The sequence below is a fragment of the Stegostoma tigrinum genome, chromosome 21 (assembly GCF_030684315.1).
Source record: "Stegostoma tigrinum isolate sSteTig4 chromosome 21, sSteTig4.hap1, whole genome shotgun sequence".
Lineage (NCBI taxonomy): Eukaryota > Metazoa > Chordata > Chondrichthyes > Orectolobiformes > Stegostomatidae > Stegostoma > Stegostoma tigrinum.
In genome coordinates, this window is record NC_081374.1 from 52,680,908 (window position 1) to 52,689,803 (window position 8,896).

The 8,896-nt window shown below is 43.0% G+C and overlaps 1 long non-coding RNA gene across 1 annotated transcript; it reads right to left on the bottom strand.

Moving 5' to 3' along the window:
- Window positions 1-683: 683 nt before the first annotated feature.
- LOC132210850 (uncharacterized) lies at window positions 684-8,602 on the bottom strand. The gene is made up of 3 exons (XR_009447022.1): window positions 8,136-8,602; window positions 7,947-8,041; window positions 684-6,407 (listed from the first exon to the last, which is right to left on the bottom strand). It is a non-coding gene; the product is annotated as an uncharacterized LOC132210850 (long non-coding RNA).
- Window positions 8,603-8,896: the final 294 nt, after the last annotated feature.

The following is an 8,896-nucleotide window of genomic DNA, read 5'->3' on the forward strand; positions in this document are numbered from 1 at the left end:
GATTGAAGGTGAGAGGCAGGTTATACCACTTTTCACACTTGTCTTAACATATTGTATGGTGAAGCCAGCCTCTCTGAATGTTTTAGTTTTAGTTATCGGGGTGGGGGTCAATCTCTGCTTCAGAACACACTGGGGGCTCGGGTCCAGGATCAGGCTGGTGTGTATTTGGGATTTGAACAGATCTAAACAGATCTGAATGGGTTTGATTTGGTTTGATAACATCAGGGGTATAAAGTGTCCCAAGAGACTTGGGGACTAGTGTCTGACAAAACCTTAGTGAGAAGTGTAAGTTCTGATTAATTTCTGTGGCTTCTTGTTGGTTAAATCAAAAGTGGGGAAATGGCTCTTTAAACTGCTCAAGAGTTTTGGGGGTTGAATATGCCTCCCAAATTTGCCAAGAAAGCTTAAAAAGACAGCAAACGGAGAATCTTTTACAATTCACAGACAGACTAGAATTGGTTCAAACTTGGGATAACAGGAAAGCTGAAATTGTAAAGGAGTCAGTCAATCACTTATGTATGCCAGAGAAACAGCAAATTGCAGTGGGGTTAGAAAAAAATAAATTGCAATTAAGACAACTAGAGTTAGAAATTGAAATTAAAATTAAAAGACAGGAGTTAGAGAACAAAGGAAAAGAAAGGGAAAGAAGAGCCAGGGCAGAAGAGAAAGAAAAGGGAGTGAAACAGTTTGAATTTTGGTCAGAAGTAGAAGAAAGGCAAAAAGAAAAGGAGAGAAAATTTAAACTTCGGAAGTTGCAAGTTCAGTCGGATAGGAAACTTAAAATGATTGAAATGAAGAAACTAGAGTGGCTTCATGAGGAGAATATTGATGATAAGCAAACCCAGCACAGCCAAAGACCTGATAGGGATATATAACCATGCAAAACAGGCAATTTTGAATGCCCATAATATGGACTATAAGCACCTCGACAACGGTTCAGAAATATAGAGAGGAAGCAGGTCAGACTTTTATTCATTTTGAAAGAGCTAAACAGAATAACTTCGATAGATGCGTGAGAGCCTTGAGGATAGAAGAGACCTATGAGGATCTTAGAGGTGTTATCATGTTGCAGCAGTTTAAAAACACACTTCCAGACATGACAACAACTCATGTTGAGAAACAGAAAGTTCAAATAGCGAGAGGAGCTGCAGAGATGGTGGATGATTATGCTTTAGTGCATAAACCAAAATCCAACTACCGACAGTCATTTCAATTGATAAGGGATAGACTTTTGGAAACATAGAGCTCCTTCAATGAAAACCAAAAAGTAGATCACACTGGGAGCAGCTTGCCACACGAGACAACAGAAATCCAAGAGGGTGAAAAAGAGAAAAAAAGACCTCAGGTGTATTCACTGCATTAAGGTAGGGTACACAAAGCCACAGAACTGGTGGGTTAAGGGAGCCAATGGCAAAAAGGATGTGGTAGGAGAGGCTAAACCAGTGGGATTAGTTGAGGAAGTGAAGAAAATCACAGGAGAAGTTGAGGAGCTGCAGGAGAACGCCCAGCCTAGTCTCGGACTGGAAAGTTAGAGAATGCCCGATCTTTCCAAAGTCTTTCGAAGCGTTCGTGAGGTCTACTCAGGTAGAATGGGGGAACAGGTCAAACATTTGACAGATTTGCAGAAGTTAGTCAGTCTCTAGTGATAAGAGGGTAAATATTTGCACTCCTTGTGAATTATTGCCAGAGTGAGTGCTAATCTTTGGAATAAGTGGAGAAAGAATGAGTGTTCCTTTGTGTAAGGGAAGGCTAGAAATTCCATTCAAGACTTTGGAAGTGATAATGAGAGCGATTGAAAGAATGGCTATTTCATGAATACCGTGTGTTCTCGGAAATGATAGACCTAGATCAAATGTGGCAGTGATGCCCATTGAAGCAGAGAGGTTGAAAGAAAACAAAGGAACTGAGGAGTTAAAGGGAAAAGACTGTATTTTTTTTCTGTACTGTGTTGTGACAAGGTCCCACAGCCATAAGTTAAAATCAAGAAGTGAAAGCAAAAGAGAAAGATGAAGGATTTGAGTGCCAGTTTTCTGACACCCAGTTTGATGAAATGGTACAGGAAATAACCTCAACAGGGAGAGGGATCAGGCAGAAGTGTTTAGTTCTAAAAGATCAATGGAGTTACCACAAAAAGATGAGGCAACAAAGAATTTATATCAGAAAGCCTACTCTGAAAAAGAAACGTTATCACCTCAAGGATAAAATATGAAGGTTGAAATGGACCCTTGGCTGGTTCATGCAGATGAGAAATGAGCAGAGACTTAGCAGATTGTGTTGGCGGCAGCATAGAGACAGGAATAATTGCACGTAGCTCACAAATTACCTGCAGGAGGCCATCTCGGAGTCAGGAAGATTCAGGCAGAGACACAAAATAATTTCCTTTGCCCTGGATTACATGAGGATGTGGTAGAATTTTGCTGTACCTGTCATATGTTTCAGATGTTTGGAAAGCCGCAGGCAGAAATAAAACCAGGGCCATTGATGCCAATCCCCACATTTGAAGAACTATTCATGGGGGTTATCATTGATTGTTTAGGTCCCCTCCCTGAAACTGTAACTGGGAACCAGTGTTTGCTGACTATAATGGACTGTTTACCAGATTTCTGGAAGAAATTCCATAACGGAATGTCAAAGCAAAAAAACGTTGCAGACATCTTCGTCGCTTTCACCCATGGAGATTCAGTCAGACCGAGGGGCTAATTTAAGGAGGTCATGGATAGTTTAGGCATCAAACACTTTACATCAAGTGTGGGCCATGATGAATCCGAGGGAGCATTGAAAAAATGGCATCGGACCCTAAAGACATTGCTGAGAGCTTATTACCAGGATTCCCAAATGATTGGAATAAAGATATCTCATTTACATAATTTACCATTGGAGATACTCCAAATGAATCAACTCAGTCCAGAGAACCAAAGAAAGAGGTGTTAGTCATTCAAAGCAAGGAATCAAATCCAGATGATGTTGTTTTTGATGTGCCTTAGATAAGTTGAATAATGAGGATGTCCTCTAAGAAATGGATAGGACAGCGAGCTATCTGTACCAGGAACAGAGAACTGAAGTTGCAGTGAAATGAGGGCATCAGTGGAAATAGAATCGGGGAGGACTGATAACATAGTAGATGAGATTGATGGAGGGAATGCCGTTCTGATAAAACAACACCCCTACAGGCATAATCCTCTCAAAGGAGCACACATACAGAAAGCAGTGGAAGCAATGCTTTAAGGAGATATTATTGAGCAAAGTCAAAGCGAGTGGCATTTGGCGGCCATGTTGGTTCCTAAACCTGATGGTACTCAATGATTCTGTGTGGATTATTGGAAGGTCAATGCTATGAGTAAATCAGACTCATACCCAATTGCAAGAATGGAGTACTTTGTGAAAAAGGGAGGACAAAGTACTTCCACACAGGTTTGGGTGCAGTTTTGTTTACCACATTGCCAGAAGGATGTGGAAGCTTTGGAAAGAGTGCAGGGAAGGTTTACCAGGGTGTTGCCCGATCTCAAGGGCATGAGCAATGAGGAAAGGTTATAAAGACGAGGATTGTTTTTCACTGGAAAGATAGTAGCTGAAAGGAGACCTGATTGAGATCTACAACTATATGAGAGGCATGGACAGGCTGGAAGTTCAGAGGTTTTTTTCACAGGGTTGAAGTTTCAATTATAAGGGGACACAGGAACAAATTGTAAGGGCAAAAGTTGAAGGGAGACAGAACGTAGAACATTACAGCACAGGACAGGCCCTTTCGCCCTCGATGTTTTGCCAACCTGTGAAACCAACCTGAAGCCCATCTAACATACACTATTCCATTGTCATCCATACGTTTATCCAATGACCATTTAAATGCCCTCATAGCTGGCATGTCTCCTACTGTTGCAAGCACGGCATTCCACATCCTTAGTACGCTCTGAGTAAAGAACCTACCTCCGTCATCTGTCCTATATCTAACACCCTTCAATTTAAAACTATGGTCCCGCGTGATAGCTATCTCTATCTGAGGGAAGAAGGCTCCCACTGTCTACCCTATCTAATCCTCTGATCATCTTGTACGACTCTATTAAGTCACCTCTTAACCATCTTCTCTATAATGAAAACAGCCTCAAGTCCCTCAGCCATTCCTCATAAGACCTTCCCTCCATACCAGGCAACATCCTGGTAAATCTCCTCTGCTCCCTTTCCAATGCTTTCACATCCTTCCTATAATGCGGCAACCAGAACTGTATGCAATACTCCAAGTGCAGCCGCACCAGAGTTTTGTACAGCTGCAGCATAACCTCATGGCTCCGAAACACAACCCTCTACCAATAAAACCTAACACACCATACACCGTCTTAACAACTATCAACCTGGGAGGCAACTTTCAGGGATCTATGTACATGGACACCGAGGTCTCTCTGCTCATCCACACTACCAAGAATCTTACCATTAGCCCAGTGCTCTGCATTCGTATTACTTCGTCCAAAGTGAATCACCTCACACTTTTCCGCATTAAAGCCCATTTGCCTCCTCTCAACCCATCTCTGCAGTTTTCCAATGTCACTCTGTAACCTGCAACATCCTTCCGCACTATCCATTAGTGTGTCATTAGTGTCATCCACAAATTTACTAAGCCATCCTTTTACGCTCTCATCCAGGTCATTTATAAAAATGGCAAGCAGCAGGGCCTCAAAATACATCCTTGTGGTACACCACGAGTAACCGAACTCCAGGATGAACATTTCCCATCAACCACCACCCACTGTCTTTTTCCAACCAGACAATTTTTGATCCAAACCGCTAAATCACCCTCAATCCCATGCCTCCCTATTTTCTGCAATAGCCGACCATGGGGAATCTTATCAAATCCTTTAATGAAATCCATACACACCACATCAACCGCTTTACCCTCATCCACCTGTTTGGTCACCTTCTCAAAGAACTCAGTAAGGTTTGTGAGGTACAACTTACCCTTCACAAAACCATGTTGACTATCCTGAACCAAATTACTCCTTTCTGATGATTATAACTCCTACCTCTTATAATCCTTTCCAACACTTTACCCACAACCGAAGTAAGGCTCACTGGTCTGTAATTACCAGGATTGCCCCTCCTCCCCTTCTTGAACAAAGGGACAACATTTGATATCCTCCAGTCTTCTGCACTCTTCCTGAAGATATGAACGACATAAAGATCAAAGCCGAAGGCTCTGCAATCTCATCCCTCTCTTCCCAGAGAATCCTAGGTTACATCCCATCCGGCCCAGAGGGCTTATCTATGTCCACACCTTCCAGATTTGCAAACACCTCCTTGTGAAACTCAATTCCGTCTCGCCTAATAGCCTATATGTCAGTATTCTCTTCGACAACATTGTCTTTTTCCTATGTGAATGCCGACAAAACATAGTCATTCAGTGCCTCTCCCATTTCTTCGCACTCCACGCACAACTTGACACTACTGTCCTTGATTGGACCTAATCTTACTTGAGTCTTCCTTTTATTCCTGACACACCTATAGAAAGCTTTAGGGTGTTCCTTGATCCTACCTGCCAAAGACTTCTCATGTCCCCTCCTGGCTCTTTTTAGCTCTCTCTTCAGGTCCTTCCTGGCTATCTTGTAAATCTCAAGTGCACTAACTGAGCCTTCACATCTCATCTTTACATCAGCCTCTCTCTTCCACTTGACAAGAGTTTCAACTTCTTTAGTAAACCACGGTTCCCTCGCTTGACCACTTTCTCCCTGTCTGAAAGGTACATGCTTATCAAGGACTCGATTGAGCTGTTGCTGGGACAAGATCCACATTTCATTTCTGCCCAACCCCTGCAGTTTCCTTCTCCATCCTGTGCATCCTAAATCTTGCCTAATCATCTCATAATTGCCTTTCCCCCAGCAATAACTCCGGCCCTGCAGTATAAACCTGTCCCTGTCCATCACTAAAGTAAACATAACCGAGCTGTGGTCACTATCACCGAAATACACACCGACCTCCAAATCTAACACCTGGCCTGGTTCATTACCCAGAACCAAATCCAAAGTAGCCTCACCTCTTGTTGGCCGATCTACATATTACAAGTTGTTCAGTTCTTTATTGAAGAGTGAAGGGTGTCACAGATCAATTCCATGTGTGGGTCGGTTTCTGAGGCAATTGCTTTAAAATGAATCATATTCTTACATGGTACTTCCTTAATCATCACATTGGTAATGGGGAAATGTGCTGTACAAATGTAACCATTTCTTTCTCCAGTGAGTCGAACATTATTCAGCTCTGACACACTTTCTTACATCCAACCTGATGATAATTCTGATTCTTGCCTGAGTAAACTGCACTATTGGTCATGTCAGTGGTCACTGATGTCCCAGCTTCAGGCTGCTGATTGCTGGCGTTCCCACTTCGGAGGTTGGGAGTCGGAGGTCAGGGCCGGGTGTTGGAAGCTGTGAGAAGGGAGGAAAAGAGGGAGAAATAAAGAAAAAGAACAGGCAGAGTGGACAAGCTCTGGTTGGAGAATCCCATCGCACTGCCATTACACAACATAATGGGCTACAAAGGGAAGACGAACAGAATCGTGCACAACAGTATATCCATCCCAGATTGAGATCAATGAATTCTACGCTGGCTTTGAACAGAAGGGCTGTGAAAAGATGTCACCTATCCCAAGAATATCAGACACACACGTACACACAGACACCACCCAGATCTGCCTTCTGAAGGGTGACCCCATAGAAAGTGACCAGGCACTCAGACCCTGCATGGACCAGATGGTGGGAGTATCCATCTACTTCAACAACACCACCATTATCCCAGTGTCAAAGAAAAATCATGCAGCATGCTTCAACGACTGCTGCTCGGTGGCTCTGACCCCCATAATCATGAAGTGCTTGGACAGGTTGGTCATGACACACATCAACTCCAGCCTCCTGGATTATCTTGATCCTTTAGAATTCGCCAAACAACGCAACAGATCCATGGCAGATGCCATCTTCCAGGCTTTACACTCCTCCCTGGAACATCTGGACAAAAAAGGTTCGTTATTTCAGTCTCCTATTTATTGACTATAGCTCCGCCTTCAACAACACAATTCCAAACAAACTCATCTCCAAACTCTGGGGCCTAGGTCACTGCTCCCACCTCCCAAACGCCCTGTGAATGCATTCTCCACTTAATGACCAACAGACCGCAGTCAGCAAGGGTGCGTGACAACACATCACCCAAGAGAATCCTCAGCAAAAAGTGTCCCACAAGGTTTCATACTCAGACCCCTCCTATTTGCTCATACAGACAGAACGTGCGGCCAAACCCTGCACCAACTCTATTTACAAGTTGGCCGACGACATGAATGTTGGAAGTTGGAACACAAACAACAATGAGACGGAGTACAGGAAGAAAGTGTTGTGCTCAGCAGCACAGTGTAAATACAACAGTCTGTCCATCAGCATCAGCAAAATGAAGGAGCTGGTCACTGACTATAGGATACATGCCCCTGTCTGAATCAATGGTGCTGAGGTGGAGATGGTTGAGGCCGTCAAGTTCCTGAGAGTGACAATCACCAACAATCTGTCCTGGTTCACCCACGTCGACACGATGGTCAAGAAAGCACAACAATGCCTCTACCTCCTCAGGATGCTTCAGAAATTTGGCCTAAGACTCTGACAGATGTATATAAATGCACAAAAGAAAGCATCCTATCTGGTTGTATCACAGTTTGATATGGTAACTGGTGTTTCCAAGACTGCAAGAAACTACAGGGAGTTGTGAACACAGCCCAATCCATCACGGAAACCAACCTCCCATCCCTGTACTTTATCTTTCCTTCCTGCTGCATTGGGAAAGCAACCAACATAAAGATCCTTCCCAACCTGGTTACAGTCTCTTCCACTCACTTCCATCAGGCAGAAGATACAGAATTTGAATACATATATGAACAGATTTAAAAAACAGTTTCTTCCAAGCTGTTATCAGACTTTTGAATGTACCTCTTAAATGTTCATGTTGGTCTCTCTCCGCTGCCAAAACACTGTCTCCTGCATTCTGTTCTGTTTCCCTGATGCACTTGTATCCCACGATCTGTCTTTACATTAAGTAAGACAACACGTTTCACTCGACCTCAGCCCACATGACAGTAATAAATCAAATTAAAGAAATGAAATCAAGATTATGCTCACTAAAATTATCCCATGTCAGTAGATATTCACTATTGACTTGTCCTTCATTACATCATAGTTCCAATTGACAGGATGTCTGTCAGGGATGTCCCATTCTCATTCTAGATGCTGTGCACAAAACTCAATCTGTCTCCTTCAGTTTAGTATCTGAAGCTGGAAAATAATTCAAGAAATCAGGTCTTTCCGATCAATCCCCGCCAAAGAGATGTTGTACGATGTTGGAGAAACCATCATTGGAGTCAGTGCCTTCTGCTTCATGGTTCTGGTAGATGCACAATTTCCTCTGCAATCCTATTTGACAAGCTCCCAAATCCTTTGAGATATGTCTTACTGTCAGGTTTGTTTTCGGATACTCCCACGGACTTGCTGCAATAACAAGATACTGACCTGTTTAGAAAAAAAACACAAATCCTTTATTACCAAGAAAGTACAAGCTGTGGAGAATCACTGTACTCCGACACAGAGTGCAGAGTCTCGTAAGTATTTCTCCCCGAGCAGCGGACAGTTCCCGCTTTTTATACTTTACTAAATGCAGAATACATAAAACAAGTATATCTCTCACAATGACATGATACGTGAAGCAATTGCTACAACAGACAAAGACAGGATACAAAACAATGATTACATCAAGAACATAAAAGACCAGGATATAACATTGACCATTCGTGACGTGACTGCTGATGACAGGAGGCGATTTCAAGTTGTTGACGAGACAGAATGTACTTTCAAGTTTCCGGTGTGTCTGGATCGAACATAGTCAC